An 11,964-nucleotide genomic window follows, 5' to 3' on the forward strand; every position below is an offset into this window, starting at 1 on the left:
CCCTTCCCCAATCAAATTCTAATTTTTTTTCCCTCAAGGTTCCCTGATTTTTCTCTCTCCTCATCCTCCTCCTTTTTTTCTGTTCTTAAATTTATTCTTCTTGCACTCATGTATTATGTATGTATTGTACCATTTTTTTTTCTCTTCTTGCACTCATGTACGATGTATGTCATGTACCAAAATTTTAATTTCAATTTCTTTTTACTATAATTTTTGCGACTAAGGACATACTATTTAAATGTCGATTAATGTATCATTACTGCACTACTATTTTTTTTTTTTTGGCTTGCTGCCTTGTTCCACAGTTAGTTGAACAAAAAATTAAGTTTATCATGTTCAATATTTCCGTTGAAATATTAACTTCATCCAACCAACTCTTGGCCTTTCTCTTTCATCATACACAGCAGAAACATCATTATCATATTATCACATAAACATATATGGAGATAAAAAATCATACATACACAAGACAATATTTTACATGATTCATCTAACTCTAGGGTTTTGTTCTCATAGAGAGAGAAGTTTCACTATTATGTATCAAAGAAGAAAATATACAAACATAGATGTCAAAACCTCACATATTACTTATGCACTCACTCATTCACCTTTTCCGGGCTACATCCACAGAAATTACATGCATTCTTTCATCACCTCACAACATTGATCCTTTCAAACCCTACATCTTTCCCCACTCTCTCATTCTCTTCTCTTAATCCCATTGCTTTATCTCTCCACTTCAAAGTCTAATAGGAGCTTTCGACCCAAACTCAATAGGTAGCCTTTTTCTCAACAAAGAGTTCAGCAAATTTCAATTTTTTCGTTTCTTTTCATGCTGAATATATATATATATATCTTTTTTAAATTTTCATGCTCATATATTTTTTTTAACAATAACTTCTATAGCATTTATGAGAAATATAACATAGTCAACATTTCAATGATTTTCAATTAATTTTCTCAGAGATGGACTAGTGTGCAAAAAGATATAGACAGATTCAAATCTAAAATTCACATAATTAATGCAAATTGTTTTTCATTGTATATATTACAAACCAAGAATCTATTTTTATCAAATCATCATGTGTCACAATTTGCATTCACAAACAGATCATAAATTCACCTGAAAGAATTTTTCACATATATCATCATGAACAAAAAAAAGGATCAAATTTTCCTCAAAACCATAACCAAACCCTAGATTCTCAAAAGCTGATCCAATGGAAACAAATTTTTAATCAACACATTCCATGATCACTCAACCATCCTAGGACTTTGTTTGAAGGTTTTGCACCTAATGACCTTTCGGAAACTAGTTCTATAGAATCAATTGGTACATAATTGACTAACTCCTCTTTCTTGATCCACACAGTCTTCACTTTCAATTTTTGAAAAGATTTTTCAGATTTGACTTTCTTATTAGGCAAATTTCTAACCTTAGAATTATTTTGTGACGTAAAACTCTGATTCTTCTTAGTATGCACCTTATTCAAAGATGAGACCCTTGAGAATGAATGTTAGTAAAACTTTTCTTTTTCTTGCGAAAACAAGAACGTTGGTTATGTCTAATTTTCCCACAGAAAGTGTAACGCAACACATTAGACACATAGGACATATTAGAATGCAAAGAATCAACCAAAATAGAATCAGACACATTTTTTTTTTTTGTTAAAGATCAGACACATTTTGATTAACAGGTTTCACAAAAACTGTATTACCCTGATTATTCGATGAGCCCTTAACAAATCCTAAACCTATTTTATCTGTTGGAGTTATGTGTTTCAAATTTATTAGTTATTAATTACTAAAACTCCAACTAATTCTTAAAGAAGTTTTAGTGAAGTTATAGTGAAGTTTTAATAAACTTTTCTACACTGATGTATTAACGTAGTCTAGTTAATATGTTATTTATGAACATACTAAGTATAGGTTCATTAATGTTATGTTAATTACATCCCCACTTATACTAGTATAAATAAAATACCTACGTAGCCTATGATTGACACACTCTCAATACAAGTAAGGGAGAAAAGGAGATTTGAAAAAGTATTTTCAAACTATTGAGTTTGATTGTGTGAGTTTCATACTTTCAGTTGATCAGACGGAGATAAATACATAGGTTCATGAAGAGAAGTGCAACCTTCATGAACATACAGATTTGATATCTGGGCTTAGTTAAATCCCGGAGATAGTACTGTCATTTGGCTTCTATTGCACGTGGAAGAGGCTTCAACTATCTTCAAGAAGCGATTACACGCCTCTAAACCTCGTTACTCACTGTTTTAATATATTGGTTCCAATAATTTGAAAATAGTTTTCTCTCCTATGACTTCATCTTCGTTGTTATCCAATGGTGTTTCAATCGAATATCGAGGTTTTATATGGTTAAAAAAAAAAAATTTAACAACTATGTGGAAAAGGAAAATGAAATTGCACTGACTAAGTCATGTCCAACTGCTCATGGGTGACAAAACACTATCTAATCAAGTTTTAATTTGATCAATGAGAAGGTCACAAAGTGGATTGAATTGGCATCTCTACCTAATAAAGGGATCAAAATTCTTCCATACCTATTAATTAGTGGGGGAATAGTGCAACCCAATATCCCTATATTGAGAGGCACACAGGCAATTGGATGAAATTGCGTTTCTAGTGTGGCTTCAAGATTATCTTTGAATTTGGTATGTTCTTTGAAATAAACATTTCATTAAGGTATTTCTAAACTTATAAAATACTATATGTTTATATTGATAAGTTTATTAATTTATAGCATGTTATAAACTTAATCAATGAACGTACTGAATCCTTTTATCAATGGATCTGTTAGGGATTGATTGAAAGGTTATGGCAAAACCTATATGGATATAGGTAGCATATGAAAATTTATTGGTCTTTCATCTATGTTGAAAGAAAAGTGATATCTTAGAGTTGATCCCTCCTCGTACTTTTGAAATAAACCTAGTATTTTAACATAAAGTGCTACCTCCTCACTTTATTGATGATCATTTTGAATATATTTATGTTTATTTCTTGAAAGTGGAAAGCTCTAGTAGGTCACTTTCCGACTGATTAGATCATATTTTGTGATGAATAAAGAGATCACATAAGAAGTTTATTGTCTTTCTGGACTTGTGCCATCGGTGGATTGAAACTAGAGCATCTCTCCACATTACAATTAGTCAAAATCATACAAGATCTATGACTAATAGGGGGATCAAATAACAATATAGGAGGAGGACTCTTCAACTTCTAAAGTGGCATGCACAAGCATAATTTCTGATAAGTGATACATCTAAATGAGGCTTTTAGATTTGCAAATAATGGCCTCGAGGTGAGTTTTAAATTCATCAATTTTTCATCTAAAATTCGTATAATTGTCGAAATGAGCCACTCTATTAACGATATGCTTTCCAGTTATAAAACTGATTTTTGGTTATTATAAATTTCTTAATTTATGGCATGTCATATACTTGATTACATGAGTTTAAATTCATTAATCAAAAGGATAACCAATGGTAAGATTCGTGTGGATCAAAGCATTACATGTAGTATATAAACTTTTATTGATGTGTTGTAAAGACAATAATACTGAAAATTTGATCCATTTTGACATGTTATCATTTTATTGATGATACTAATTTTTATCCTTGAAAGCTCAATTTTTAAAACTCTTAAATAAAGGAATAAATGTTTAAGAAAGCAATGATTGCAGCTGAATTTCATATTGATAAGAAGAGATTCCTAGGAAATTCTGGCAATTATTATTTGCCTATAAAGTTCTTAACTTGAACTTTTGACATGATGGATCTTAGGGAGGCCGGTGTGATTATGTAAATGACAGTCTGGGCCTCAACATGGATTTAACTTCACGCAATCTAATTTTATCAGTTAATCTTGATAGGTTCAAAATCTTATCAAAGATGCAGTCTTTGTTCTAATTGATCCCAGATAGGAGTCAGTTTTCAATCAAGGCAGTGCAGAGAATCAACTTGAATTCTCAAATTATTGGTGGTCTTTATGACGCAATAAACTGCACCAAGGTAAACACAACTTGTTGTTAAGTACAGAAATAATTGGGAAGAGATCATTGAATTTCTTTTATGAGAATATAGAGGTACTTGCAGAGTACTATGGATCATGGGTCACATTATTGCAACTACCTAGTTGTTCTTTGCTATGGACGCCCAATGTTCGTACCAACTTAGATCTTCACCTTGGTTGGAGTTATGATTTTTTGGAAATCAAAAGGGTGGACTTATATAACTCATTCCTCGATGGAATCTGAATGTTATTGCACTTTCTCTACTGAAAAGGAAGTTAATTGGGTAAGGATCTCACTGGAGGGTATTCTAATATGAAGTAAGCTTATACCGGCCTTGAAATATTTTCGTGATAATAAGGTTGTGATGCTTCAAGCTCACAACGAGTGTTACAATAAAAAGTCCATACATATGCAGTTGAAACACAATCATCTGGAAGAGATCTTGGCTAATGGATTATCACAGTTTATTATATAAAGGCCAAATCTAATTTGGCATATCCATTGTCGAAAGACATGTGAAGGGACCTTTTTTCCAAGAAATCTAAATGGATTGGAAAGAGCCTGTCATCTATATTGTGATGTTTTGGGAACCCAATCCAGTGATATTTCTCCTGGATTCAATAGGAAAAACAAGTAACATAACAACTTGTGTGAGCAAATCAATGTTCTTTTCCCTATGATGTCATGTGGGAGCTCAATCCTGTAACTGAGGAGGTTGATATTTAGATCTCTTAATGAATCTATAGATTGATTTTCGATTGGAGTGTACATGATCACTTTTGATAAATTCACCGACTAACTTTTGAGGAGGCTGAAACTTGTATCTCTTAATGAATTTTATAAATCGGATTTTCGATTGGGGTGCTCACAATCACTCGTGATAAATTCACCGATTTATCTTGCAATGAGGAAGATGAGATTAAATTCTCTTAATGAGTCCATAACCGGTATTCGGTTGGAGTGTGCAAGGTCACTCTTGATGGACACACCGATCTAAGTGTGGAAGTAGGGCCGCTTCTATAGGATCCAGACAGGCTTGATCCTTAACGATACTCAGAAATATGTATCTGTACACATAGCCGAAACGTGTCAAGCTTCGTACTTTATCTCCAAATAAAAGTGTGTGTGTGGTATTTCTTATTCATCAATGTGGTTCTTTGTTCAAGACATCATTCACCAAGTTCCTAGATGAAATGAAGGGTACTTACACTAGGTAATGGTTCAAGTCCAAAGACACCATTATTGATTCACACGACTGTACCGATAAACAAAAGAAATTTGAAATGAGTGGGGGATTGTTGGAGTAATGTGTTTCAAATTTATTAGTTATTTATTACTAAAACTCCAACTGATTCTTAAAGAAGTTTTAGTGAAGTTTTAAAAAACTTTTCTACACTAATGTATTAACGTAGTCTAGTTAATATGTAATTTATGAACATATTAAGTATAGGTTCATTAATGTTATGTTAATTACATCCAAACTTATACTAGTATAAATAGAATACCTACGTAGCCTACAATGGACACTCTCTCAATACAAGTAAGAAAGAAAAAGATATTTGAAAAAGTGTTTTCAAACTATTGAGTTTAAGTGTGCGAGTTTTATACTTTTAGTTGACTGGACGGAGATAAATACATATGTTCATGAAGAGAAGTGCAACCTTCATGAACATAAAGTTTTGATATCTGGGCTTAGTTTAATCTCGGAGATATATAGTGTTGTCATTTGGCTTCCGTTACATATGGGAGAGGCTTCAACTATCTTTAAGAAGAGATTACGCGCCTCTAAGCCTCAATACTCACCGTTTTAATATATTGGTCCAACATTATCATTCACACTCTTACCAATATTTATCATCTTATTCAATTTGACATGTCTAAAAGCAAAAACAATCAATTTTTCTTGAGATTTAGCCAATTTAAATTCAAGAGCATCAAGATTCCAAGTTTTTTTTCCCAAGATTTAGATTTATTTACCTCCTCTTGAAGAAAACTGATTCCTTCATTGAGATCAGAGTTGATTGAATTGTTTTCCACATTCTTCCTTTTCTCTTCATCAATCTGTTTTCTCAGCTCATCATTCTCTTCTTTGGCTTGAATAAGTTCCTTTGTTAACTTTTTAATTGCCAATTTAACTTCAACAGTTTCTGCAAACAACTTCTTCAATTTTTCTTCATCTATCTCATCCTCTTGAACTTGTTTATCACAAACTTCATTGTTTTCATCATCTAAAATGTCAGAATCAGACAAAGTAACAATATAAGAACATTTATCAAGAAAAGCAACAAAAGAAAAATCATTGCAATCATCATGAGATGATTCATTATCAGTAGAAGTAGAATTCTTAGAAACTGAAACTTTCATTGTTTTTTCTTTATTCATATCATTTTGTTCTTTCTTAGGTTTAGGCCAAACATTTGAAATGTGACCTTTACCACCACAATTCTAGCAAGTAATTTTAGTTTTTTTAGATTCTTCTCCTTTCTTTTCATTAATCTTAAAATTGGAACCCTTGTCAAAATTTCTAGGATTGGGCCCATTGTTGTTCCTTCTCCTTTGTTGATTTTGCAAAAACTGATTAAATTTCCTAAATATGAGAGCCATATCTTCATCAGAATTTTCATCAACAATGTTATCAACCTGAGTTGACTTTAAAGCAAGATTTTTTTTTTCTTTCTGATTTTGACTAAAATTTTGTATCTCAAAATTTTTCAGAGAACCCACAACTTCATATACTTTAGCATTAGACAGATTCCAATGTTCAGTGATGGTTTCTACCCTTATCTAAAATCTCTTAGGTAAAAATCTCAATGTTCATTATTTTGTCTAAGTGACGGAGTTCAGAAATAATTTCAAGAAGACTAGAATAAAATTCAGAAAAAAAAGTCATCTTCTTTCATTACAATGTTTCCAAACTTATGAGAAAGTATTTGAATTTTGGATAGCTTTACTTTTGAAGTCCTTTCATGAGTAATCTACGAAATATCCCAAGCATCTTTAGAAGTTTTACAATAAGGAATTCTAGCATATTCAGATGGAATAACAGAATTAATAATTGCATATAAGGTTTTTCCATTAACATCATTACGCTCAGTTTCAAGTGCAATAAAGAGAAAGTATCTTTTAAAACTTGAACAACCTTACCATCAACAGTCTTTTCCTTAGTAGGAAATGTATAGCCTGTCTCAACAATAACCCAAACTTTACCTCCTGAATTTTGCAAATAAGTTCTCATCTTTAACTTCTAAAAATTGTAATTGTCTTTTTTGAATAAAGGGTCACATTGATTAGATCAACCTTTTTCAAAACATAAGACATGTTGAAAGAATATTTGAAAATAATCAAAAACTTCTCACTAGGATCAACTCAATGTGTAGAGATTGGCTCTAAAACCAATTATGAGTTGTGCAGGGGAAGAAATTGTGAAAAGTTTAAGTTTTTATCTAGAGGATTTAATCACGTGTCTTTCTATTCAATTAGCTTTATTTAAATTAGCAAATAATTAAACAACATATGCAAAATAAAAGCAAGTAAAACAAATAAATTTTGATAAATGACACTAGGATTTTTAGCGAGGAAACCCCAATTGGCATAATAGACCAATTGTGGGAAAACCTCATGGATTGTGCAACCCAGAGCAAAACGATTCACTATATTTGAAACAAAGTATAATGAACTTTGACTCAGGCTCACACCTTGTCGTTGTACCAAAAACCAATTGCCAACAATTCCTGGCATTGCGACGTCCCGTCCAATAGCTCTTGACTCCAGACTTACACTTGATCTTTATAGAAGGATTGCTGGTATATCAAACAACACTCGTCGAATGCTTTGACCCTTTCAAAGTGTGATCGCTTCACCCTTTTCTTTAAGATCTGAATTTGATGTAGAAGAAATAAATTTGTTTTCTCTAATCGTTATAGATGCAATATTTAATAGACTTTGAACACGATCAGAAATTGAACAATAACCTAAAATCGCTCTTGTGTTGATGTGTGTGTTCAAAAATAAAATCAAAAAAATGAAATTGATCTTTTGAACAAAAATCTCTCAAAAAAGCTTTTAAAGAAATCAAAAGTTTTAATGCAAAAAACCACATAGACTTAGATGAGAAAATATGTTTATATAAACTTTCAAAAACCTAGATATGCTTAGAAAAGAAGTTAATTTCATACATAGGTCTTTTGGAAATAAATTTATATCAAATAGGAAGTTTAAACAGAATAGGAAACAAAGTTACCAAAATATGCTGAAGACCTTGAACTGGTTCGGAGTCCTTGAACTGGTTCAAGTTGGCCAGACTTGAATAGAAGGATAAAACACTTAGAAAAATTCCGAAAATATGCAATTTTGAAAAATATACAATGTATGCATGTGTCCTAACCTTATTTAACTCAACTTTCTAAATTGTTGTTCTTACCTTTTCGTAGACTTCAAGCAATCAAACATGAACAACTCTTCAATTCCGCCGCTGATCTCGATCTTGAATTTTAAACTTGAAAATACAACTCGATCAAACTTATTTTGACACTAAAATTAACCAAGTACAAAATATATATCTCACAGTATATTCACGACGACTGTTAATGAGCTTGGATTAGAGTATTGTGTACAAGTTTGATTTTACATGTCTGAAGTCCGTGGTCTGTCCAATCCCAGAAAATACTCTACTCGTTTTCCCAACTCCATATACTTTCTAGGCGAGAATTTGGACATGTGGTACTACATAAATAAATGTGTGTTTCTATAAAGCTCGATCATGTAGCTGTATTCTCTATGATTATCCTATATAAATCACACTTCACTTTAAAAAATCACACATTTATTTTTATCTAGCATCACACTATACTTTTAAAAAATCATACTTTACTAAAAAAGAATCACATATTTATTAGGCTCATGGTGTTGCCAAACAGGACCATAGAGGTTTTATTTAGGATAATCATAGAGAATACCATTTCACGATCTTAACAAAATCAAATACTTATTTTTATCTTTATCACATGTACTAGCTAGGTACACTAGAAAGTATGTGGAGTTGTGACAACGAGTAAAGGATATTTTTTGGAATTGGACAAACCAGAAGCTTCAGTCATGTCCAAATCCTCACTTCTTTCTTCACCAGGCAAAGTAAGATCAAACTTATACACCACACTTGCTAGTGCAAGTTCATTAACAGTCGTGGCGAATAGGACTCCCGGACAACTCCTCCTACCAGCTCCAAATGGAATTAACTGGAAGTCATGCCCTTTAAAATCTATTGAAGTATTCAAGAATTGCTCTGGCTGGAACTCTTCACCATCTTCCCACGACGATGGCTCTCTCGCAATAGCCCAACCATTGATAAACACTTGTGTGCCGGCTGCAATGTCATATCCCATTACTAGGACATCTTGTGTTAATTCTCGGATAACCAATGGGGACGGAGGATGTAACCGAATAGACTCCTTGAAGACTGCTTTCAAGTAGGGCATTTTCTCTAGATCATTCTCGGTTATCTCCTGTTTACCTCTGGCTATTCCTCGCACCTCATTCTGGAGCTTCTTCATGACTTTCGGGTGTCTTAAGAGCTCTGTGAATGTCCACTCTAGAGCTGTGTATGTAGTATCAGTTCCAGCGGAAAACATATCCTACAATAGCATACAATATCCAGAGGTATGAGTATTGTTATCCCGAAAAAATATTATATTTTTTTATTTTTATCATTGTCTTATTCCTTTTAAAATTTCAATAGTCGTGAATTGCCACAGTAGTAAAAAAATTTCTTGTTCATTAACAATAGTCACTTATATATATATTATGTACCAATAAGTGACTAGTAACCTTCCCAAAATAAAATAGTTAAGTGACTAGTATATAAATACTAAAATCACATGCAAAGATGTTCTCAAGGGAGAATTTTTCATGGTAACTTTTCTCATTCATAGTTGTGTTTAATGCATATCATCCACCTGTAATTTCTGTTTGTATTTTATGAGTTAAATCATGAAGTGGTTGAGACAGTTGTGACAACTAAATTAATGTCGAAAACTATTGATTCATTTAGAATCCGCCAAATTTTCAGGTGATTCATTATATTTTAGATAGAGAGGGATGAATCATACTTACCAATATGAGAGCTTTAATGCTGTCTTTGTCAAGTGAATAGTTATCCTTGTTGACTCTTTGAATTTCAAGCAAGACATCAGCGAAGTCCTGTTGGCCTTTATTTTGACCAACATTCCCACCACCATTGATCTCTCTTTTCTGACGATCAATATGCTCTTCAACTACACCCTGAGGAAGTCATCGAGCTCTTTAGCCACTTTCTCCACTTTAGCATCCAAACCATTCACACGATTTAGCCACGAAAGCCATGGAATATAGTTTCCTACACTAAAAGTACCTAATAACTCCACAAACTCCCCCAACACCACCTTAAACTTCCTAGCACCTTCACTTCCACTGTACTTCCTTCCCAAGGCTACGCGACACACTTCATCATTTGTAAGCAAAACAAACATTTCACTCAAATTCACTGGTGAAAATGAAGAAGAAGAACAGCACTCTTCGATCCTCTTGATCATTAGGGCTGTTTCTTCTTCTCTAACAGTGTGAAAGGACCGAACCCTCTTGTTACTTAGAAGTTGCATCACACACTTGCTCTTCATCTGCCTCCAATACTCGCCATAAGGAACAAACGCCACGTCCTTACCATAGAGAAGTTTGGTGGCTATGCTTGATTTAGGCCGGTTTGAGAAGATGAGATCATGGTTTTTAAAGATTTCGCGAGCTGCATCAGCAGAGGAGACGATGAGAACCGGCTTGCAGCCAAAGTGAAGCAGCATGAGCTGGCCATATCGTTGAGCTAATGCTCGGAGGATGCGATGAGGGAACAAGCCAAGTTGGTGGAGGTTTCCAATAATTGGGAGCTTTGGTGGAGAAGGTGGTGGATTTTTTTTAGTTTTTGCGGTGAACAACCATTTGGAAAGGAAGAGGAAGGAGAAGAACAGGAGAAGAAGAGAGTAGAATAAAGGGTTCAATAAGAACAACATGGTGGTGTTGCACAGTTGCAAAATGCTTCAGTGCTTTAATATGGTGTATTTTCTACTTCAAGAAGGCTATTTGGGTACGTCTCCACAAGAAGCAAGGCAAGCTATTTATACACATTTGGCAGACGAATATTTCACAAGGATGACAATTCTGACACCAAACGTGGTTTTTGCTCAACCACTAAACCATTCCCAGGAGAAATTTTACAATAGTCAGGGATATTTGTACACTAGGTGCCCCTGCTCATCCAGCAATACCTTATTATTCCCATTGTTTTAATGATATTGTATTATCAACTCTTTAGATATGATTCACTAAAATAAAATATTTTTGCTTGTGTGACAAACGAGCTCAAGATATAATTGGTTAATGATATGGATAACGGAGTATTACCGATGCACTGAAGTCTCTCTCTTCCTCATCAAAGTTCCTCATTTATCTTGAAACTATTCACTTTTACATTTGTCAAAGAAAACAAAAAGTTTTGATTAAGATGGGTACCAATTGTCAAAATCTCCCGAGCTATTATAGAATTTTTACTGTTTTCTTTCGTAAATGAATAAGCGGAGGGTTTCAAAATAAATGATAAACTTTGATTGGGATGGTTATGAAATTTCTGAATAGAGAACTTTGATCGGAGGGATACCAAATATAAAAATATTCCCGAAATATTATAAAATTTTCTCCAATAACGCTCTCAGTTTGAACTTTCATTCTAAAACGTGTTGGCTCAACAGGCCTCTCAACGTACGGTCTCTTTAAGTAGGCCCACCCTTAATTTTTTTCCACATAAGATGCCGGGACTGGGATCCTGTGTTGTAAACGGGTCGTGCTGTACCAATGCTGTAGTGAAAAAAGAATCTCTGCTGTAAACGGGTCGTGTTGTACCC

General features: G+C 33.4%; 1 pseudogene; it reads right to left on the reverse strand.

Annotated features, from left to right (window-relative positions):
* Nucleotides 1-9,063: 9,063 nt before the first annotated feature.
* Nucleotides 9,064-11,105, reverse strand: LOC132302299 (cytochrome P450 736A117-like; annotated as a pseudogene).
* Nucleotides 11,106-11,964: the final 859 nt, after the last annotated feature.

Source organism: Cornus florida, unplaced genomic scaffold (assembly GCF_030987335.1).
Source record: "Cornus florida cultivar Cherokee Brave unplaced genomic scaffold, ASM3098733v1 CherokeeBrave_3.0.0_Hap2_Chr04, whole genome shotgun sequence".
In the NCBI taxonomy this organism is placed as follows: domain Eukaryota; kingdom Viridiplantae; phylum Streptophyta; class Magnoliopsida; order Cornales; family Cornaceae; genus Cornus; species Cornus florida.